Source organism: Choloepus didactylus, chromosome 2, assembly GCF_015220235.1.
Source record: "Choloepus didactylus isolate mChoDid1 chromosome 2, mChoDid1.pri, whole genome shotgun sequence".
NCBI lineage: Eukaryota > Metazoa > Chordata > Mammalia > Pilosa > Megalonychidae > Choloepus > Choloepus didactylus.
Window position 1 is genome coordinate 101,829,105 of NC_051308.1, and position 25,068 is coordinate 101,854,172.

A 25,068-nucleotide genomic window follows, 5' to 3' on the forward strand; every position below is an offset into this window, starting at 1 on the left:
AAGTGCAAGAGATTTATGGGAGGCAATGCCTGTGAAAGATGGGAGAGAGGGAGCAGAAGTAGGCCATGAAGCCTTCAGACCACCATGCAGGTCTGTCTGTTGTGAAAATAGGGAGGTTAGGAAAATTGAGTAAAGTGACTAAAGCGTATCTCTGAGAAGCTCTCAGAAACCCAACAGGGAGCTCCAGAGCAAATTGCCCAGTAGAGGATTTCCATGTTGCCCAGAAATGACCAAGCTGGTAGGGAAAGCGTGCCCTTGGCTCAAATGCTGCAGGGGAGCCCACGGGCACTGCAGCTGGAGTTTGTCAACTGACTGCCTTCCATTCGGTAGGTTCTCTCTTGAAAGGAGATATGAGAGACCCTCTGCCATGGCTGCCACAGGGACTTAGGCGAAGACAGCACTGCTAGGCAGCTTCTTCTTTATGCAAAGGCAAGTCCTCAAATCGCAATCCCATTATTTTGTAGGAAATACTGTGGGGCTCCAACATTTCAAAATAATACATTTGACAGTTGCATATATAAATACGCTCCCTAGCCAAATATAAACAGTTTGAATGCATCTGTTTTGAATTATGACTTTCAACCTCTTTAAATAGAACATGAAAAGTTAGCTGCCTGCCACTCAATTGCTAGCCAAACTTTCCCCACCCACACTGTACTGAAATCTACCCATTTATCTATTTCTTCTTTACTTTTTATGTGTGGGAATTTCTGTTGGATTTTCAATTCCTAACAAGGGAAATGCATGACTTTTCTTAAGGAATTTTCAAAGTTGAATATTTATGAAAATATGTCAATGCAAAAAAAGTATTATTACCAAGATTTAAGCCAGAAATGATACTATTTCCATTGAATAGATAATGTCTCTAAACAAGGAGAAAAGAAATCATGTAGCTCAGGGTCAATTTATTTTCCAAAGAAAGCATGTGGATTGTGCATGCAATCAGAGATAATCAGAAAACAGTGGGGCTACATTTCTTTTCTTTTAGAAATTTTTCATTTCTATTTTTCTTCCCGTCTTGTTAAAAATGGATATGCTGTATGACACATGCCTCCCTTCAAGCATTTTCTTGTGTTTCAATGACTGCCATGGAAACAGCTGAGAACAATTCATTGTAAAGATCTGGAGTTAATGATTGTGTTGAAATCCATTGCCCTGGAACCTCATGAAGGTATTTTCCAATTGTGCTACCATCTTTTATAAATAGCATTTAAATAGGCTTATTTTGTTGAAGTGGTTATATAACACAAGACTCTAGATAATTTTACATACTCAACAAGTTATTAAATTAGTCTAGGCTCACTTATATTAACCAATCTCAGATTGCACATTAAAAAGTAATTTTCTAGAATGAGTTTCATAAAGTAATGAGAAAAAATAGCCTTCAGCTTCTATTCAAGCTACTAATGTATCAATCTTCCCTTGTTTTTTGTAATTTAACACACGTAACAAAATGGTATTCTTCATTAAAATGAAACATATCCCTCAAGTAATTATTAATAATTATATGAAAGTTGCATTTGTTGATCTTCTTTTCCAGACTTGGCTATCTTCTAATGTTTTCCATTTCAGCAAATGACATCTCCATCCAGGAATTACCAATATTTATTTATTTTGTCTACAACATATATTTTACATCTGCACTTTCTGTTCAATCTTCGCTACCACCAACCCAGTCCAAAACAACCACTATCTCTTGCCTGGATTACTGCAATAAATTCCTAAATGTATCATGCCCTCCTGCTATACATTTTCCACATAACAGCTAGGGTAATAATTTTTAAAACGCAAATGCACCGTATCATTTTTGTGGTTAAAAACACTTCCATGGCTTCTATTTATGCTTTGAATGAAATCTGGAATTTTTACTTTGATCTAGTATGTCCTGTGGCATCTGGTACCTGCCCAATCTCCAGCATCATATCCTACCTCTCCTCATAACCACTAACTAGTACCTGTAAAGAAACTACACTCTTTCTCAACTCAAGCCTTTGCCCACACTGTGTTCTCTGCCTGAAATATCCTTCTCCCTTTCTCCTCTGTCCTACTGTTATTTATCTTTTAGGCCTCAACTGACACTTCAAAAAAGAAAAATCTTCCCTAGTGTTTTATTTTGCTAAAGCAGCCAAAAAGTGATATACTAGAAATGGGCTGGATTTTGCAATGGGAATTTATTAACTTACAATTTACAGTTCTTAGGCCATGAAAATGTTCCAATTAAGGCATCAACAGGATGATACCTGGACTCTGAAGATAGGCCGCCAGCATCCGGGACACCTCTGTCACGTGGGAAGGCCCATGGTCAGCATCTGCTGGTTCTTTTCTTCCAGATTTCATTAGTTTCAGCTTCTGGCTTCAGTGGCTTCCTCTCTCATCTTCTGTGGGTTCTGACCTAGCTTCTCTGGAGCTTTATTCTAGGAGCTTCTCTTCATATCATCTCTTAGCTTCTGTGTCTCTTTCTATCTTTTATCCTCCTATAAAGAACTCCAGTCAGAGGATTAAGATTCACCCGGAATGGGGTGGGTCACATCTTAATTAAAATAAACTAACCAGAAGTTCCCACTCACAGTAGGTCTGCACCCACAGGAATGAATTAAAATGAATTAAAAGAATGTGACCTTTTCTTGGGTACATAACAGCTTCACATCAGTACACCTAGCATAGCAGAGTGCATCATTGGCCCCAATTATTCTCTCCTCCCTGTATCCATGTTCTTTTTGTATCCTCATCATAGGCAGAGTGTGCTTGCCTGCCTTTTGTTCTGACTGTGTAAGTCACACGCTATTTTGGGTAATAGCGCACAGGTGGAAGTGACAATGTGTCAGTCCTGAGCCTAGGCCTTAAGAGACTTCAACAGGTTTCTGCTTGCCCTTCAGCACCTCTAACAGCTCCATGAGAAGAAAATGCCTTGTCTGAGACATCCACCAGTCCAAGGAAAATGAGAGACATCTATAGCAGAGCCACCGCAGTCGAGCCCAGCCTAGCTTGCCCAGCCTAGCTTACCCAACCTCAGCTGTCTAGCAGACACATGAAAGAGCTCTACTGAGATTAGCAAAGTTAACCTGCTGAGCTCAGCCAAGATCAGTGGACTCCCAGTTGACCTGCAGCCATGTGGGATAATAAATGATTGTCCTTTACAAGACACTAAGTTGAGGAGCTAATTGCTTCATAGCAGTTGCTAACTGATGCATTCAATCTCATAATGTAAAGTAGGTCCCCAGCTATGCTCTTGTAAGAACTTGTATCTTTCCATCACAACATCCAGCACACTTTCCAATCATATGTGAGTGATGATTCATGTGAATGATGATTGAATTAATGTCTGTCTTCTTCATTAGACTCTAAATTCTGGTGGACAGAGTCCATGTCTAACCTTTTCCCTGCCCTATTCTCAGAGCCTGATGATTGCTATGTAAGTATTGATGATACTTCTCTAAAAAATGAAAAAAAAATATTGAAATGCTTTGTATTAGGTGATTACTATCTGAAGTTCACAAAAGCTAATAAGTTGATCAAGCTCTTGTGGCTTATAATTGTAGGAACCAACATGTTCACTCAGGTCTGTCTTCTTGTATTGGATCCCAGCAAAAAACAGATGTCATATTAAACTGGATAATTTGAGGAGAGTTTAATAAAGGGATTATTTGCAACAATGTCAGCATGGTGACAGAGGATAGTGCAGTACCTTAGGGTTTAACAAGAGCTGGTTCTGTGGTTCTGTGACCACTGCAAGGCAAGGGGGTGGGGAGTATTACCCAAACCTATAAAGGGACTCTAGACAGTTGCTATGGCCATTGGCTATGGAAATCTGGCAGGGAAGCAGCCAGGGAAATAAACTCTCATGCTGAGTTTCTTGCGAGTGCTTCTTATTATCTAAACTTTCCGGAGGTCAGAATGCAAGGAAGCCTGCTAAAGCAAACCAAATGGGACAGCCTCCCGGTGTTCCTTGTCTTTTCCGTCACGTGGCAATGCACATGGGGGCATCTTCTCCTTTCTCGTTTCGGTTCCAGCTTCTGTCTGCTCCCTGTGGTCTCTCATCCTGTGTCCAATTTCCTTTGCTTCAGCCATATTGGATGAAGGCCCAACTCCTGTCAATTTGGACACACCTTAACTAATAACATCTTCAAAGGTCTTATTTACAAATGAGTGCATACTTTCAGGTCCAGGGATTGGGACCTAAGCATGTCTTTAGTGGGGGATGTGATTTAATTCCTAACGCCACTCTGAGGGAATAGAGAATTATGATCCCCCCTCCTTTAGGGTGGAGTAGCTACATAATTTATTTGAAATCTTCTGCATGGGATATTTGTCTCTTCTCCCACATTAATTTATTTAATTGCTTACTTATATCAATATGGACTCATGGGTATTTATACTTTGGGTTATAATCCAATCCTGCTTTATTTATTGCTCAAATTGTTCTAGCTTGGCCACTGCAAGCTCTATCAGTTGGTTCATATTTCATTTTGCATATCCCATTAGAATTTTTTGTTTTTTTTTTACTTTTAGCTTTTCCTTACTTTCTGGCTCTATAAGATATTCCTGGTTCATTGTGTATTTTTCTTGCCCCTGGTTCCTTTTAATGGAGAATGGTATTAGAAACCAAGATCTGGGCTCCAGATATGCTCTCCTCTGTTGGAGTGTCATTTCTTTCAGGCCCCCTTAGTTGACAGAGCAGAGAAATTTGTGTGTGTATAGTAACATATGCATATATACATATCAATAAATATTTCTATGTGTAACCATCTGTACCCATAATAAGTTAAAAATGATTTATTACTAATGCTTCCAGCTCTAATCCATTCCCACGTGGATCATTCTAGCCTCTTCCCCTTGTACAACTGTAGCCTCCCACTCCAACAGAGAGAATTCTGGCTCCTACCCCGTGACATCAATTTATTTAATTGTTCAGTTCTAGTATACAAGTATAGTAGTGTCAGAATTATTAAGTCACACCTGAGAAACACAACTTGATCAAGTAGAGTACATGGCTTATGTACATCTAGTTCCTTTTGCTTTTAGTTTTCCAGCCTCCATTCATTTCTAAGTTACCTAGTCAGCACTGTTTCTCCCACCCACTTCAGTGAGGTTGTTTTATATATTTGCAATACTTTTAGATTATCTTGTCACAGTTTGCATTCTTTCCTGGTATTACCTGATGGCCTAAATATTTTTTAATTTGCATACATTAAGGCTCACTCTTTGTTTTTTAGGTTCTAAGGGTTTTGACAAATGCATAATTTTATGTATATAAATACATAATTTATATATGTATTATGTGAAATACAGCATAATTTCACAGCATAAAAATCCCCTGTTCTTCATCTATTCATCTCCTACCACCTAACCTCTGGCAACCACTGATCTTTTTCTGTCTCTACAGTTTTACCTTTTCCAGAATACTATATAATTGGAATCATACAGTATGTAGCCTTTTCAGATTGGCTTCTTTCACTTAGCAATAGGCATCTAAGATCCTTATGTGTCTTTTCATGGTGTCATAGCTCATTTCTTTTTATTGCTGAATAAATTTCATTGTTGGTTTATCTTTTCACCTATTGACAGACAGCTTGGTTGCTTTCAGCTTTTGGCAATTATGAATAAAGCTGCTATAAACATTTTTGTGCAGGTTTTTTCATGAACAAGTTTTCAACTTAATTGCATAAATACCTAGGAGCATTATTGCTGGATCTTATGGTAAGACTATCCTTGGCTTTTTTAGAAACTGCCAAAATGTTTTCTAAAGTGGTTTTACCATTTTACATTCCCATGAAGAATGAATGTGAGTTCCTAGTGCTACACATCTTCATGGGTGTTTCGTCTTGTCAGGCTTTTTGGATTTTAGCTATTCTAACAGGTATTTAGTAGCATCTTGTTGTTTTATTTTGCAATTCTCTAATGACAATTGTTATTGAACATCTTTTCAGAAGCTTATTTACCATCTGTGTGTATCTTCTTTAGTGAGGTGTCTTTCAGCTCTTTAGCCCTTTGAATTTGGTTATCTTATTGTTGAATTTTAAGAGTTCTTTGTACATTTTGAATATAAGTACATTTTGAACATATCAGATATGTATTTTGCAAATATTTTCTCCCAGTCTATGGCTTGTCTTTTCATACTCTTAACAGTCTCGCTTGCAGAACAAAAGTTTTTACTTTTAATAAATTCCAATTTATCAAATTTCTTTCATAGATTGTGCTCTTGGTGTTATATCTAAAAACTATCACCAAGCCCAAGGTTATTTAGATTTTCTCCTGGAAAATCTTCTGTTATCTTCTGGAAGTTTCATAGTTTTGTATTTTACATTTATGTCTTGGATCTATTCTTAGTAAATTTTTGTGAAAGGTGTAAGTTCTGTGCCTAGATTTGTTTTCTTGCATATGGATATCCAATCGTTTCAGGACTATTTGTTGAAAATATTATTTCTCAATTGTATTTCCTTTGCTCCTTTGTCAAACATCAGTTGACTGTATTTGGGTCTACTTCTGGGCTCTCTATTCTGTTCCATTGATCTATCTGTCTGTTCTTTTGCTAATACCATGCCTGTGGGATTATATTTAACTTTAATTTCAGTATAATGTACTGAATTGTGTACTTCAATGAATTTTCACAAGGTGAGCACATCTGTGTAATCTTCTCCCATGTGAAAAAACAGAGCATCACAAGCACTCCAGAAGCCCCCTGTGTTCCTCCTTCCACATACTTCACCCTCCAAGTGTAACCACTATCCTGACTTCAATAGCACAAATTAGTTTTACCTTTCTTTAACTTGATTTAAATAGAATCCTACAATATGTGTATTTTTGTTCTTGGCTTCTTGTGCTCAAAATTTTATTTATAGGATCATCCATATCAGTGTATATAGTTTTAGTTAATTCATTCTTATTGCTGTTCAGTATTACAACAATGGGCATTTGGTTAATTTTCAGATTTGATCTAGTACAGTAGTGTTGCTATGAACATTCCTGTACATGTATTTTGGTAAACACGTATATACATTTCTATTGTGTATATATCTAGAAATGGAATTGTCGAATCCAAGGGGAGGCATATGTACAGCTTTAGTAGATACTGCCATACAGTTTTCCAAAGTATAGTATCCATTTACAGTTGTACCATCAGTGAATGGTTGCTCCATTGCTCTATTCTCTGGACATAGGGCTTTATTAAAACTCTCCTGACGATTCTAATAATATTCAGCCAAGTTTGAGAACCACTTTTTAGGAAGTTCCCAGGCTCATCTGGTTGAGTCGTTGATCTAGATCCTCTATTTGCATCTATACTACTCCTATACTACTTCTCGAGTAATTCTTGTAATCCTTTACATCAGCCTCTTGGCAGTTCCTAGCTGGTTATCACACAGACACTCTTTGACACTAATAACATATACTACCTCCACCATCAAAAGTCATTATGTACAGGTACAATTTATTTATATATATTTACTAACATACATGTGTGTATATATATATATTTTAAAGCAAGACAACATCATGTATTTCCTGATCTTAGCATCTCTAAGGATTACTATTGCCATTCAGATTTGATCACACTCACTTTGTCTCATGGCTGTCCCCTGAAATCTATATAGACTTAGGTCTACCACGGTGTGAATTCTCTAGCAAATTCAAATGACCCCTCAGTCTGTCATCTAAAGTTGCTTGTTAGCTGCCCTGGGGTTTGTCAGCAGGAGCTAATCAGTCCTCATACAGATCCTGGTAAAGAAGGATTTGTTTGTATTACATTTTAGAAGGACACAGATAAAAGAGTGAATAAACAATAATTGATCTTTTCAAAACAGCATTAAGTCATGCTCTCTCAGTGGCTTAGCAACCAAACCACACACACGTGCAAAGAGTGTCACATGGAGACTGTGAATCCCAGAGTTTGGAGACACAGCTCACGGAAATGAAGGGCAGATATTTCTCAAATTCCATATAATGTAATATTGTTATAATTGTTACATTTCTAGGAATCATGTCCTTGTTTCGTAACAGCTGGGGACCAATTTGTTTCTCTGAAGTGAATTAACAAGTAAAGGAGTGCTCTTTCTATAGCAAGAGGAAAAGGCAAATACAGAATACTCTATCCCTAAGCAATTCATATATATAGATATCTTTCATTTCTGTAGCATACAGAAGTATAAATATTATTTACATAAAACCAATCACCTGCACACTCACGCAGAAAGCACATGAACTTGGGATATAAATCTCTCCTAGCTCAAGAGAGGCGTAGGAAGCTGGATTAGATCCAGTTGCCCCATTGTAGGCTCCCCTTCCCCAGACGCTGTCATATGCTGCAAATGGACATAACTAAAGTGAAAAGATTTCTGTCTTCACCAAGTGTGGCTGGTAGGCTGTGCATAAGGACGGTGGGTCTTGGAACACTTCTGGAAAAAAGCATGCCTGAGATGACACCATCATGCTGAAACAAAGCAGGTAGGACTTGTCAGTGGGGCCTGAGCACAGGGTTTTTTCATCTCCCAGGTCCCTCCCCTTCACTCGGCTGGTTGTCATGGAGCGAGGAGTAACAGGAGCAGGGATGAAAGCAAGTCCACAGAAAGGGAACAGAGCAGAGCAAGAGCCACTAATACCCTGCTCCATGCTGGCCCACAGCTCAGTGCACAAAGGTTTGGAAGTTGAACAGTGCTGAACATAGGCCTAAACTATTCTTATTTCCTCTTTTAACCTTTTGAGTGGGGGAGTAGCTTTTATTACAGAGAGAAATGGGATGTTTTAGCTGGAATGGGGTTCATAGACTGAATGGAATTTTGTAGAACCAAAGAGTACTATACTAGAGTCCAAACTTTCAATTTCGGTGCAAAAAAAAAAAAAAAAGATAATGTATTTACATTCACACAAGCAAATTGTAAGGAAAGGACCCCTTGCTCCAAGAACAGAGTACAAACCCATAACATTCAAGACCATCCTCCATCTGAATCCAACTGCCATTTTGCGCCTCATTTCCCTCTTTACCCTTCCACACCCTATGTTATCCTGTTGCACTACCCACTTTTTCTGAACATGCTGTATGTTTTCATGACTTTGTGACATTTTTATAATGTTCCTTCCAGTTAGAATGCCTTTGTCCTCTCATACCCATTTCTATGTTCCCAGTCTCTACTTTTCAAAGCCAGCTCAAATGCCACCTCCTCCATGAAGTCTTCTTTAATTTTTCCCTGGATCAGAAGGCATTTCTTTCTCTTTGCTCCCATAGCATTTCCTTTATACTTTTGTTTATTACTTATTTCATTTGGCCTCAGTTTATGGTTAGCATGTTTATAAGTCCTTTCATTTATTATATGGTACACTTTATGGGAGCGATGTCCTGTCTTACTTAAACGGTATATTCCCCATAGTACCTGGACAATGTCTTGGACATAGTAAGTGCTATTCTAACTTGAACTGGTTTGTCCAAGAAAAAAAGAGAAGGATTTGTGGTACTAGGTTAATCACTGCAGAGAAGTTCCCACAAAATAAATAATAAATAAATACAGAAGGGACTGAGTCATCTCCTGGAGTACAGGAGTCGTTTCCTTTGATGGTTACTCTCACAACCACCTACTCGTGGCCATGGGCTTTCACCTGTGCAACATATTTCTTCACCAGCCTCAATGCCAGCTCTGACCAAGCTCAGTCAATGGCTGCACACAACAACTTTGTCATAATAACCTTCCCCTGTGACTGAACATAAAGAGAAGTGAAGAACCAGCGTGGCTCCAGGAAGAGGTGATGGAGAAGGGCTGAGGCAATTCATTTTCCCCATGACCGGGGAACACAGGAGAGAGAATTGATCAAATGTGTTTTGATGGGATTTAGATTGCTTTTGTCTTGATTAATCCCTGGAGGAAATGGGTTTCATTTCTGTAAGATAATTATTTTCTTTGCAGCAGCTGCTGCTAACCAGCAACCCACACGTGCAAGGACTCTCACATGGAGACAGCCAGAGCCTCCCTCACTAATCCCCCCTCCCAGGTGAAAGAACAGGCACCCAAATATTCCACGGCCTAAATCCATTCTATTTGATTCCAAAGAAGGATTAGGGCAATAGCCAGAAAATTTCCACTGCATCTGAGTAAATGATAGCAAGATAGGCTCACAGGAGTCTGAGTAATCATTCACCAGTTTATTTCCCTGAAGGCATGTCTTACGCTGTGCTTCTCTTGCACCTAGCACAGGATCTTGCTCATGATAGGGGCTCCAGCGAGTTTTGTTAAAAGTATTGATTTAATTCTTAGCTGAACGTTATCACTTACCTATTAGCCTGTGGGTTTGTCTACAAACTACCCCTCTTTTTCTTTATCTAAATCCAAATTGTGCCCATCATTCAAGTTACCTTTCCTGCATGAAACCCTCTTACCCAATTCCTAAAACACTTGAAGGCAGAACCCCATTACTTAGTCCCTAATTGAGCAGATGAGGTTTGTGTTCTGTGTTCTGATTAGATCTGTTTGCTGCATTTATCTGCCCCTCCCATCCAAACTCAGGAGGAACTGACTAATTCAGACTACTGGTTCTCAAACAGGAGTGGTCATTGGAATCACCTGGAGGACTCTGGTCCCAGAGTTTCTGATTCAGTAAATCTGGGGGGGGGGGGGGTGTGTGAGAATTTGCATTCCAAAAAAGTTCCCAGATGATGCTAATGTCACTGGTCCAGGGACCACCCCTTGCGTACCACTGTTTCAGAGGAACCTTGTCACAGCACTGAAGTGAGTCAGCATAACTCTTCTTTTCCTGGAGTAGGTGGCCTCCTGCCTTCCCACCCCTATCCCATACCAAACGATACCCTCTGGCTATGCCAAGCTTTTTGTGGTTTCCTCAACACCCACACTGTAATTCCAACGTCTTTGTACATACTCTTCCTTTAGGCCAGAGTGTTCTTGCCTGCCCGACAAGTTCTTTTTAACCCTCTAAATTAAACTCACACCCCAACTTTCCTGGTGGTTTCTCTTAATAACACCCCTGCTTTTAATCCCCTCACCCTCTTCCTTCTGACCTCCTCCACATTTGCATTCCCAATTGACAGATTTGTCATCAAGGCTCCACAGGACAGAATATCCGCTCCATTTGCACTCTTCACATTATTATTTTTTTTATTTGTGTTTATATTGACCTCCCCCTACTAAGCTATGAGCTTCTAGGGGCTAAATGATGTCTCACTGATTGTTCTTTGAATGGCCAGTAAATTGTAATATGAATGACCGTCTGAGGCTTGATAATGCCTGAAGTTTGCCGTATGCCCCACTGTGCTTTTTTGAAATAAAATGGGGGTAGGGGTAAAGAAGCCATGAAGATTGATGGGCAAGAATACTGGAAGGCTTGGTTATGACATTAAGGGGAATGCTGATAAACTCCATGGATAGTGCCAATGTTCATGGCTGTAAAATTTATGGCTGTAAATTCTGATAAAGATTGTGATAACAATTATGAGAAAAGCATAATGCCTTGGGATGCAATAAAAAAGTGGGGTGCTGTACTCTAGAAGCTATTACAGCTCTCCACAGTGAGCATGAAATCCTGTAAACTACATTGATTCTTCCCAGAAGTCACAGACTTTTTCGCTTCACCCACAGACTTCCCAATTGCTTGAGGGGAGGCTTGGAAAGTACTCGGAAATAGTGCCCTTTCCTAAGCTCCCGGGAGCCCGCTGAGTGAGAACATGTAACAAGAATAAAGGTGGGCAGTGGGCACACCTTGCATGACAGGAGATGGGACAAAGGCATTTTGTCTTCTTAGACACATGAATTCTGAGTGTTCTTCAGATACTCGTTTAATAAGAGTAAAAAGGACATTTCCAGCTCTTTGGAAAGGGTGGTGCTCCAAGTCACCGTTTTCCCTTTTTGTATGGAAGGTGCCAAAGGAGTAACCATGTTTACCAGAATACAAAGGCCCAGAAATTTACCCTCAGCTCAAGAGAACTGCTCAAAAAAAAAGGCAACAGATTCTTTCTGTATTTCACTGGAATCTTGGATGAAAAACAGAGCCCTCACATTGGATGCATGGTTTGTCAGTGCTGCCCATGGAAGGACTGGCTGGAGTGGGAAGGATTTCTGTGGATAAGCTTAATGCCCCAATGTGGGTCTGCCCTTGCAATGAATGAGCCTTTAGTTTGAAGGAAGGATCTTTGCAGGGGAGGGTCTGACAGCAGGTTTTATAGGGAGCAGGGCAGAGAACACAAGAATGTGGATTGGGGAGGAGGAAGCACTATCTCAGGGAAAACCTCAAAAACAAGAGTCTGGGACTGACAGAGAAAAATATCCTAATTGGTCATAGTTGCACAAAGGCACCTGTGCTTTCTTCTACAATTCTCTCACTCTTCTGAAAACTGGTGCTGGTGACCCTCTCTGCCTCTTTGATCTGGGGATACTCAATTTCTTCACATACAGAGGAAGAATTCCATGCCACTGCCGCTACTATTTTCTTCCTGGTGCCCAATTTCTTTAAGAAAAAGAAAAAAGGGGGAATCAGTATTAACTGTGTGCTAATTCCTTTGGATTAGTTGAATTTTGGTGGATGAGGGTTGTAGGGAGTTGCGGGCAATGTGGGGAAGTGAACTTTTAGACTCATAGGGTATTTGAAGAGATAAGATATCTTAGCTCTGTACAAATCCTCCAGCCTTTACATTTGATAGATGGTTGCAGAAATATGACTACCCAAGGTTACTGAGTAGATAGTGGCTAGGTTGAAATTAGCCAGAAAACCTCCTGAACTCATCATCCCAGGGAGATTTCCATTAGAATGTTAATTCGCATTGGCTAAGAGCATTTCAAAGCAGGATGGCTTTGTGGAATGAGGTGGATGAACCATTCCATCCTATTTGGGTAATTTTTCCAAAGCAAGAATTTGTGTGCCCTTCGTCACCCCCAGCCTCCTTTTAAGCCCCTTTCCTGCTCCCCTTCCCCACATACCCTTCCACTCTCATCCTGGTGATACTAAAGGGCAAGGGGCAAGGAAAGATGTCATTACAAATTTACCGCTTCCAGGGGGCACTCCACCGTGGCCCTCTGGAACCCTCTTAGTCACCTGGTTGGTAGTAAATCAGGGACACTGCTGCACCCCAAGGTATCCCAGGAAAGTAGCAGAAATGATTAATCTCGGTCTTTTCCACCACCACTGGAGAATTGGGGTCAGACTGTTCAAAGATCATATAGGTTCCAAATAGCTTAAAATTCCTGCCTATTCCTCACCCTTTCACCCTTTGGGCATCCCTGAAATCAGAGGTAGCTGTACCAGGTGGCTATTTTGTCATGGTGCTCTTCTCCCCCACCTGACTCACCAGAGTCTGATGCCATGGCTTGTGCTCTGCCGAATCCATTCCCTGCTAGCCAACAGCACATGGCTTTGCAGAAAGCACCACTCAGCATGCACACGCACATACAAAAACATACTGGCATGACTCCCCCAACTTGCTTGCTGTTCTTTTGGTGCTCTTTTGGGATCCCTCCATCCCTCCAGGCATTTGAGAACAGACAGTCGTCCAGAGCTAATCACAAAGATACCTGTAACTGGGACTGGAGGAAAAGAGCTGTGCCTGGGGTCCGTGGTGAATGAACTCTGGAGGATAGTGAGCTGTATGCTCAGCAGCTGGGTGTAGATCTATTACATTTCCAGGCAAGGGAAGTGGGACAGGGTTCATACAAATACCTGACCCTCCCCTTTCTTCTCCACCCTCACAAGTCACTGACGTTCTCCCAAATGGAAAACTGTTTAAACCCACCCTCTACCTGCAGATCAGCAAAATGAGATAATATGAAAAATATCAAGGGTTAGCAAGTGCTTCATTTGCACTATCAGGAGAGAGCTCCTAAGAAGCTCATTAGTACTGGGATGGTGCCGATACTGGTGGAATTCATGAGGGGGACTGAGGGGGTGGAAGGTGGGGGGAGAGAAGGAGCCAGAGAAACTCTTCTCTGCTCCACAGCCCTTGGAGAGGATTCTGTCCTTTGCCTGAAGCAGAGCAGAGCACCCGGATCGCTGAGGGGGAGGGGCAGCGGGGGCTGCAAGCTTATTTGCTTCTGACTCACAGGATGAGTGTGATTAAATTTCATTATCCATTCAGTTTCCAGCTCTAGAGGTTTTCAGCTTTCGGTAGGCCATAAGCTTCAGCTCCGCTAAAGGGTTTTGACTAATGTGCACTGGCATTGAATCACAGTAGATTTTCACACATTCATAATTACCCTTCTGAAGTAGCTCATATTCACTGTTATCTCCGGATAAGAGGAGCAGAGAGAACAACAACGTCATTTAACTCCTTTCTTCTAAGAGATGGAAGCAATCTGTGACCTAGTTTCTTAAGTACCCAGAACTCCCAAGAGGCTGAAGAAAAGAACACAGCTTTGAAAGGCTGCAGAGAGGAGCAAATGAGGAAATGAGGTCTGGCTCCACAGCCCCTAGGCCTCCCCACATTTGTGAGCAAAGAGAAGGACCAGTGGCTTATATTCCCCGTGCTAGATCTAGTGATGATATACATAAAGATAGAAAGAATTATGCATAGGGAAGATTGTAATGAATCCTGTTATTATATTGACCTTATTTATTGTGGAACAGATTCATTTTGGTTTTCAGTCTGCCCCAAGTTCCTTGTTGGAAGGATTCTAATTTATACAGTTTCAAGTCATGGATCCCAAAAACAGGGAATGGTCAAATTGAGTCTCCAGAGTATGCAAAATTGCATCTTAGCTTTTGGGAAAAAAATGTGAAATAGTTCCTAGGTCCATGTCAAGCCAGGAATGGAACAGTCCAGAACCTGATGTCCTTATGAGTGTGCAAAGAAGCCCAACTGCTCGGGTCTACACTCCATACTCACACCATTCAATATCCCCCACTCACTTTCAGGTTTAAGTAACTGGCTTTCCAAACATCTAAATGTAACAGGACATTTTTGCCTGGGGTCTGTGTGCTATTAGTAACCCCTCCTCCACATACATCCCCTCTCCAGTTAAGTCTGCTTCCACTGGTAAGCATGGGATTTTTTGCTGTGTAATTAGGAGTAGAGGGAGAAATTTTGCTTGGAGAAAGAGGGTCAGGGTAAAGACAAAGAGAGACCAAGAAATATTTTTCTATATTTCTTTATCCATGGTAAAGAAGACCCTGACCTTGCAGATCTCAGTTACTAACATTTGCTCTTTTATCGTCAAGAGACATTAGAACCTATAAGGAGTTACTTTGGTAAGATCTAGTCTTAACTTTCCATTTTGTGGGAGACCTAGAATAGGGAGTGACTCCACGGAGTGTGTAGAAAAAGATTGCTCTGGCTCTCTTTATGTCTCTGCAGCCAGGAAACAAAAGTTAGAATCCAGTGTTCTGACTTGTGGTCTGGGGCTGTCTCTATGGTAGCATCTCTCTTCTCAGGCACATTTCCACCAGGAATGGGTGCTTTCATAGGCCAGAAAATTCTTCAAACTTCAAAGAAATGAAATAAAAGATACGGGTTCAATGAGGGATAGAATGTATAGAATTGTATTCTGTGTACACTCATGCAAACCTAGCTGTGTCCCATCTAATGCTGGTGAAAGCAGCCCAGGGCCCTCCAGAAGGTTGGCCTGTCTCTTCCCCTCTCCATTCTGCCCCACCTGGTGCAGGTGGCTGTCGGTGTGTTTGAACCAACCCAGCAAGCTTACTAGTCACTCTCTCTTTGGTGTCAGGTCCAACTCCTTTCTTGTATAGCCTCAACTCTGACCAGGGCTTAAAGCAAGTTAGAAGTCAGCATCTCTGAGTTGGGACTCTTCACTCTCATGTTTAGTTGACTATGGAAAAAAGGATGCATATATTTTTTATATAGAACCATAATCTGTGTGGACTGATCTAAAAAAAAAAATAGCATCAGGACCCCCACAAATACCAATAAATAGCATGCAAGGTGAGTAAGATGAAAGTAGGGGTGAAGTGATAAGATTGTGCAGCCAACTAATTATTTGTACTTGAGGATGCTCTCAGTATTCCCTCTCCAAACCAAGCCTGTTCAGTGTTGGTAAAGCTAATTTGATCTGAGTTGCTATGGGAACAGAGAAAGGAGTTCCTGGAAATGTAGTAATAATTGCTGTCACCTGAAAGGGCAGCTTTCTACTTCAATATCCTCCCATATGTCTTTATTAAGCTGGTGTTAGCAAATGGGTGACAAAAGTCATTCAAATGCAAATTGCTAAGAGAATAATAACTTGCAATGTTGGGTGTCACTTTGCTGAGCTGATTTGCTAAAGGTCAATTTTCTATTGTTTTTTCTTTTTCTGGATTCAAATTCTCCTTGCAGTCCTGCATGTTTTTTGCTGCTGGGAAAGGATCCAAATGTCACCCCCCTCACCAGATACAAATCTCAGGGCCCATGTAGGTCAGGCTAGGAGCCACACATTTGCACGTAGTCAGAGTATGTAGCTTGGTTCCTTGTGCTCAGTGAACACCTGACAAACACTGGAAACTCCATGGGCATCTTGAAACAATAAAATAATTGCTTTTTAGATGAGGTATGGGGGTGGGGAGTTTATGGTTGCAGGACTCAAAGAGCCAATGGAATCAGAAGTAAAAACCTGTAATGGGATTTGGAGATCAGCTGGTCCCTTGCTACTCCAAGTGTAATCCATGCACCAGCAGCCTTGGCATAACCTAGGAGTTCGTTAGAAATACAAAATCTCAGGGCCCACCTCAGAATCTGCACCTTAACAAGATCCCCAGGTGATCTGTGTGCACACTGAAGTTTGAGAACCACTGCCCTGGCCCAGTTTCTTAATTTTGTAGGTGAGATGACTGAGACTCCGAGAAAAGAGACTTGTGCAAAGCCTTGCTGAGTGTCAGTAATAGAACCAGAACATAATCCCAGCATCTGAAAGTGAGGCTGTACCATTACCGCCGATAGCTTCTCAGAAGCTGTGGTTGGGGCAGACGTGGTAGAAGTGACATCTAAGAATTTCTGGCCTTGTCCCTAGATCTATGCCATCCCAGATACTATCTCTTCCAGCCTCAAATTTGTACATATTGCTGGCCCTGGTGTGCTTAATTAGCCAGTCTGAAGATCAGTTATAGGGGTTTTCCTTTAGCCCATGAAAGCAGCTAATAAAAGTTCCATTCAATACTGAAAAAGTATGAGCGATCTCTAGTCTTTTTCTTTTTCCTCTCCCAAGGTCCCTAACGGGGAAATTGATAAGGCTTTGCAAACTGCTTCAAAGAGGAACATTTCTCCTGTCTTTTAAAAGCTGTAATTAAGGCCTTTTCCTGATAATTATATGAATAAATAAGCAAGGATCTCCAAGGGACACAAAGAAGGATCAGATGCCTTCCTGGACTCACAAAGCAGAGCTCTCCCTGGGCTACAGTAAGTCTGGAATGATGTTTATAAGGCAAGTCTGGGCTGACATGCAAGATTCAGATGGGTATGGGTGAGTGCAGAGTGAGATTGTCCTCACTCCCCCTTACCATCTTCTATTCCACTTCAGCCTGAAGATGAGCCCATTAAAACGTAACATGCACCTTGCTTCTAGATACAAGAGATTCCTGAGAGCCTAATAATTTCTTGTTATTCTCAAAGCCTGGCATAAGCTTGGCATTCCCCATTTCTATGTTGATTATTCTAGGCCAGTTAATCATTACACTATTTCCTGCACAGAATTCATTAATTCTTAATTCCCTACTTTTGCTGCATAACAACCCATGCCAAAACTTACTGGCTTGACACAAGGATCATTTTATTGTCTCTCATGGACTCAGCTGGACATTTTGGCTCCACATGGCATCTGCTGGGCTTCAGTTCTCTGGTGGCTTGGCTGGGTGTGAACATGGATGTCCCATTCATTTGTCAGACACCTTGGCAGGGATGGTTGGAAAGCTGAGGTCATCTGGGATGTTATAGGGCTGGGCCTCTCTCTCTCGCCACTTGGCATCTCTCCAGCAAGGAAGGCATTTTACGTGGTAACTCAGAGTTCCCCAAACAACAAAATCAGAGTCACCACATCTTCTTAAGACTAAGGTGCTGAACTGGCACAGCATTACTTCCGCCATATATTGTTGTTTAAAGTGAGCCACAGAAACAGCCCAGAGACTAGCAACCACAGGATTCTCACACAGCTCAGTGGGAATGTCCTCTTCCCTTCTTTTGGCTAATGGCTGTCTCTTACCTTCTTGGAAACTAGGGGTTCTTAACCTGGGTGTCAACAGTTGAGTTTCCAGAGAGTCTGTCAACCTCCAGAAATTATATTTTTACACAAAATTTGAGTCTTAGTGCATGTGTACTCTTCCAGGGATAGGAGTCTAAGCTTTCATCATATTTTCAAGGGTAACAGTGATCCAGAGAAGGCTGCATCACAGGATGCATATACCCTGGAAAATCTTCCAGGAGTGAGTCACACTTGATTCTACACACCATCTTCCCAAGAGTCATGTGTTGAATATTGTTTGGGGGATACAATGTACGTGCTCATAGTGTATCTGCCTAACTAGTTTTGACATTCCACTAGAACATTATAGCCATGTGGTAGATTGAATCATACCCCCCATAAAGACAGGTTCAAGTTCTGACCCTGTCCTGTGAGTGTGAACGCATTTGTAAATGGTATATTCAAGTCTTAACCCCTTGTCCTATGGGTGTGACTCACTTTTCAATAGGAACTGAAAGATGAGGCCAAATTGAGTCAGGGTGGGCCATAATCCATATGAATGGAGTCCTGATGAACAGGAAATTAAGATACAGTCAGTAGGAACCAGGGAAGGAAATAGGAAGAGACAGATTGCTATGTGACAGAAGACTGCTGGAAATCCATCAGCAGAACTCTGCAGACTTGGAGACAGCATGACTTTGTCAACACCTTAATTTTGGGCTTCTAGCCTCCAAAACTGTGATCCAAAAAATTCATGTTGTTTATTACAACCGGTGTATGGCATTTGTCATAGCAGCCCTGCAAACCAAGCCAGGCCATATCTCTTATTTATTTCAAAACTCCCTAGATTTTAACACAGCCTTTTAAATAATAGATGCTCCATAAGGGGTGTCAGCTGATTTCTTAAGAAGGATTTATCGGGGTTTGATGTAAGAGGAATATTATTATAACAAACACTACAAGCATCATTCTTGTTATATTTGTGTCACCCTTTTCAGGCTAAAAAGCATTTATTTATCTTATTTGGTACTTATCTAATTAGATTCTACAAGTTCAATGGGCAGATAGTCTTATAACATTATTTTGTTCTAAGGAAATTGAAGCTTGTGTAATCTCTCCCAAAGACTTAGAATTGGTTAGAGAAGAAACCAAGCCTGAAATCCTGTTCTCCTGATTTCTACCTCCCAGGCTGTGTAGCATGAGCCTCTGTGATGAGGAGGAAGAGGGCAAGGGAGACAATGCAAAAAGCTAGAAAAAGAAGGATCCCAGTGTATGGAGCACATGGAAGTGACTTTGGAAGTTTACAAGTGGAACACACTTTAGTTTTACTGAGAAACCAGAGAAGACATAGTGTAGGGAGTAATCTGACTTCCCATCCTGGATCTGCTGTTTCCTGGCCACAAGGACTTGGGGATGTCACTCCACACCTTTTTGTGCCCCAATTTTCTTAGAATTTGAAGCGATGAGATGGACTAGAATCATAATATCCCAAGGAACCTCTCCAAATTATATACAACTCCCACCTCAGAGATACAGAGTGTGATTCAGCTGTCTAGATTTCTAAAAGGCTCCCTACATGATCCTGGTGATCACACAGGCTTGGGAGCCACTGGACAATATAATTTCTAATATTCCCTGCATTCTATTGTCCTGAGAAATGTAGAAACCCTGGTTGTCGGAGATTAGTTAACTGTATGCCAATCCCATTTCCCTTCCCTCCTGGGAACGTAGCTAGACTTTATTTCCCAGCATCTCAGCCTTATCTGCATTTAGATGTGGAAAACTGGCCAATGAAAATTTGTACAGAAGTGATGTATGTATGTGCCTAGCCCTGAAACCCTCCTTAGCCACCCTCCACTTTCTCCCCATCTGCTGGCTATCACTCTTTCCCCTCTGTCAATACCCAGACTGCAATGGGCTAAAGATGCAGAAGTGCTGCCAGCTTGGGTCTTTGCATGACTCCTGGAGTAGAGTTCTTCTCACCAACTGGGATTTTAAGTGAATAAAAAATAAACATCTATGCTATTAAACTACTCAAAATTTGAGATTTGCCTGTTAACAGCAACTAGCATTACCTTAACCAATACATAAGAACATCTTAATTCATTGAATTTCCCTTAAGAATTAATGTTTCCAAGCCCCCTTATAAGGAAGAATTTTAGAATTAAAAGGTATAAAATGGAAAACTGTGTCACCCTTGCTAGATAGAGCCTGTGAGTGGGTGCCAGCTGGGCTAGGTTAGCAACCAGCCCACCCCCCACTTCATGTTCCCCCATAGTTCTATGTGAATCTATTGCTTAACTTCCACAAAGTTCTATTATTACCAGACCAAGGCAGTGGATTCTTTTGCCTGATGCTCTCAAATGACCAATTCCTGAGACACTGGGTTTCCAAAGAGAGAAAGAGTTTTATTGCTAGGCACAAAGCAGGAGATCAGATGGTCTATTGGTCCAAAATCTGTCTCCCTGAACTCCAATAATTCTGCTAGTTTTAAAGCATCAAAAGATGGGCAGGTTTTAGGATAATGAGTACAATGGCCCCAGATGATGTAAGTAGAAGTGATCTAATTATTGAGCATGCACAGATTGATTGCATGCTTAGTCACAGAACACATGTAAGAAAATGGTGGCCTTGATATGAAGATGGGTATGATTTTTAGTATTATAATGAGGGATAGGTGGCTTGTAGTTAAAGTCTAAGCTACTGTGCATGTCAGACAGGCCCCTTTTGGTTAGATTCACCTTCTGTTATCAAGATAACTTTGGACTTGGGGTGGTTAGTTGTAGGCTGACCCAAGATCCTTCATTAATAAACATTAAGGGCTGTAAAAACTGGATAAATGGGTAGAAGTGAAGGTTAGTCACAAGGTTTTTATAATCACAAGGGCACAAGATAAAGGTTATACAATCAATATCAGAGATCAAGGCAGCTGGATTACAGTTCAGGTTTCAAGTATTTCTCTCTGTCTACCCTAATATACCAGAAAGTAAAAAAGGAATATCCATGTAATGATTCAGTAATCATAACCAGCCCTAAATCCTAACTTCTTGGTTACATTATTATCTGTTTATATGTCTATCTCTCCCACTGTCCTTCTAGATTATAAACTCCTTGAGGGGCATGGGGATATGTCTTACTCATCCTGGGGTCCTTGGGGTCTATCAGAGGGTTGTGGCACATGACAGACGCTCAGTGAGTGTGTGTTTGTTTGAATGACTAATTAATTAATGAACTCTAGGATACGGGGGCCAGCTTTGGAGCCTTGAGAAACTGTGGATCATGGATGGGTAGGACTATGGGATGCTCTTGGTCAGGAATCAGCACTGGGATCCATATGTGCCCACCCTGTTGGTTGTGAGCTCAGCAGACCTGCCGCATGCCCCTCAGTCTCACCTAAACTTTGACTCAAAAGACCTGCTCTGGTACCACATCAGAAACCTAGGGCTAGTCTCAGGATCCTGTGTCTCAGGTTCTAGCCATCTTATTTTTATAGCACTTTGGAAATTATGATTTCAACCACTGGCCTCTCCTTATAGATTCCAATTCTACTACCAGATAAGGATCCTTCTCTCACTGCGTGGATGGGGGAAGGGTGGATGTGGTCTAAGTCAGTGGCTCTCAAACACAGCATGCGTAAGAATTATTTGGAGGGCTTGTTAAACCACAGATTGTAGGCTCCACCACAACAGTTTCTGATTCAGTAGGTGGGGCAGAGAATGCATTTCTGATAAGTTCCCAGGTGGTGCTGATGGTGATGTTCTGGTCTGGGGACCACACTTTGAGAGCCCCTGGTCTAAACTATGGTCATATATGATATTAAAACTTTCTATGAGTCCACCGTTTCTGTTTACAATTTGTCATTTGATGTCCAGTTCATGGTGGTCACTCATTTTGTTATGTACACTTTATACACAAAGGAAATGGTTAGGAACCCCTCTCCCACCCCTAATTTAAGACATACCAACTTATTTATCTCCCCTCTGAAATAAGGGAGAGTATCCTAACAGTCAGATGCCACATCAGTCCTCCACTTTTCATTGCATTAAGAACCCAGGATGGGAGAGTCGAGAGGAAGGGCCAAGAAAGAAAAAGTCAGTAAAGTAGATGTTCTCATATGGAGAAATGAGTGTATCTGTCATCCACTTATTGCCAAAGAGAAATGGTTTCTTGCATCAGAATTTGAGATATATGCTCAGATCAAATAATTTAGATCTTAATACTAATTTAACAGAAAATATCAAGAGCTCATTTATTGAAATACTCCATCCAAATTTACTTATTTACCTGGAAACTATTCCATTACCTATTTTTCAGAAGAGGTGGTTCCTCTTTATTTATTAATAAACATATTTAGTTCATCTCTTCCCATCTTCCAGAATTATTGATTTCATAATCCCTATTTCTAATTCATAAAATTTCCTGAAAAGTAGGAGCATTCCAGACAGAGTGAACACTTGTTTGGGGCTTTGGACTGGTAGACTCTTCATGAATGAAAAGGAATAAGTGAAATGTGCCCAGTGACATGATATTGTGGGACATTTCTTTTTCCACATTATGGTCATCTTGCAGAACACATAATATGCTTTGGGGACAATTATTGTCCCTTGTCAGTTTAAGGCCTTAGGCTATCATACAATTGTAGGAAACATTTATCATTTTGGAAAAGATTAATATATCCTTCCAAAATATAAGCTCCTGTTTATGCAAAAGCATCTCTCTCATATTAGCCCTGCTAGAGCTCTGGTCCAAACTTGTATTTGAAAACTCGTGGTCTCAGATAGATATTAAAGGATATCTGAGGCAGAACATGCTTTTGTTAATAATACAATAGGGCAAAATCTTATGTAGTCAAAAATCACCTGGAAGTGAATCATCCTTATCAAATAGACCATTTAGATTCCTATTAAATGTCCTAGTGTGGCTAGAGAAGTTGCAGTTCTGTCTGTCAGTTATGCAGGCAGGGATTTCTTACCCTTTTACATAGGGCATCCAGGAGAGGTAGAGGAATGCTAGAATTGCATGATTGCATAACAGAACTGATAGCTCAGGATGATTTGTGAGACTTCACCACGACAGGCTCAATAATTACAGGCCAAGGATAGAAAGATATGGGAAAGGAGTCTGACATGTGTTTTCCACACAAGAAAACTTAGACATAGTGGAAAAGAGATGGAATTTGAGAATGTGGTAGTTTTAGGACATTTATGCAGTTAAATCCACTCACTTGAGAAAGGAGGAAACTGAGGTCAAGCTTGATGCCGGAGAGCCCTGGGAGTTCTCGGAGAGGTTGAGACCTTGACCAGGGGCTGGTACCACGAGGGTCCTTGACTCAGTCACAAGAAAGAATTCAAGGTTTAGGCAGTATGTACAGCCAAAAACTTTATTCAGCTTATTGCTGGAGAGCCTCAGGAGTGCTAAGCTTGATGCTGGAGACCCTTGGGGTTCTCAGAGAAGTCGAGATCTTGACCAGGGGCTGATGCTGTGATGGTTCTTGATTCAGCCTCAGGAAAAAATTAAAGTACTAATCAGTGTGTACAACCAAAGAGTTCAAGAACTAGTCAGTGTGTACAGCCAAAAAGTTTAATGCATAGCAAAAGTACACATTCAAAGGAAGTAAGCGTGGGTGTTCTTGAAAGAAGAAGCCCTCTGAGGTCTGGATTCTTGCATTATAAGGACTTGGAGGGGGGGGCTTCCCCCTCTGGTCAAGCTAATCAGGGATTGATGAGCTAGCTGCACTTTACATTGGTTCTTTCCATGTACCAGACTGAGTGAGGGCTTTGGTTTGTGTGCCAAAAAGAACCTCTTGTTATGGGTCTTAGGGTCACTTCTCCCTCCCTCCTTCCCTATCTAACTGCCTCAGAGGGGCATTAACTCACAACACCTAATACACATGGCTAGTTAGAAATACAAACTGGGCTAGGCTTAGAAGCCTTAGCTCCTACTCCAGTGCTCAATCCATACATCTCTTTTGTTGGGCTTAAAAATTATCATTGTGATTTCTGGTTGACCAAGATGGTGGCGTAAGTTGCTCCAGGGTGCTGTTCCACCAAAAAATCTTTGAATAACTAGCAAAAACTGGAAGAGCCATCATCCTCAAAACTCTGTATAACAGTTAAAGGGTAGCAGTAACTAGCTGAGTGTTGAATCAAGAAAATGCAGCTTTTGCCCTCCCCCCTACGTGGGACCCAACTCCCAGGGGTGTAAATCTCCCTGGCAGCGCAGAGTATGACTCCCGGGGATGAATGTGGACCCGGCATCGTGGGACTGAGAGTATCTTCTTGACCAAAAGGGGGATGCAAAATGAGATGAAATAGTTTCAGTGGCTGAGAGATTCCAAATAGAGTCGAGAGGTCACTCTGGTGGACATTCTTATGCACTATATAGATAACACCTCTTAGGCTTTAATGTATTGGAATAGCTAGAAGTAAATACCTGAAACTACCAAACTCCAACCCAGCAGTCTGGACTCCTGAAGACAATTATATAATAATGTAGATTACGAGGGGTGACAGTGTAATTGTGAAGACCTTGCAGATCACACCCCCTTTATCTAGTGTATGGATGAGTGGAGGAATGGGGATAAAAACTAAAGGACAAATGGGGTGGGATGGGGGGATGATTTGGGTGTTTTTTTCACTTTTATTTTTTATTCTTGTTCTGGTTCTTTCTGATGTAAGGAAAATGTTCAAAGATAGATTGTGGTGATGAACGCATAACTATGTTATCATACTGTGGACAGTGGATTGTATATCATGGATGATTGTATGGTGTGTGAATGTATTTCAATAAAACTGAATTTAATTAAAAAAAAAGAAAAGAAAATGCAGCTTTAAAACTGGTCGGAGAAGCTTGTGGTGCTCTTGCTACCCCTCCCTCCATCCCTCCATGGTATAGTGTGGAGCTAGCCTGCACGCTCATCGTAGGACCCTGGCCCCATTCCAGAGAGAGCAGCGTCACCACTATGCATTTCCTGGGGTGCCTGTAT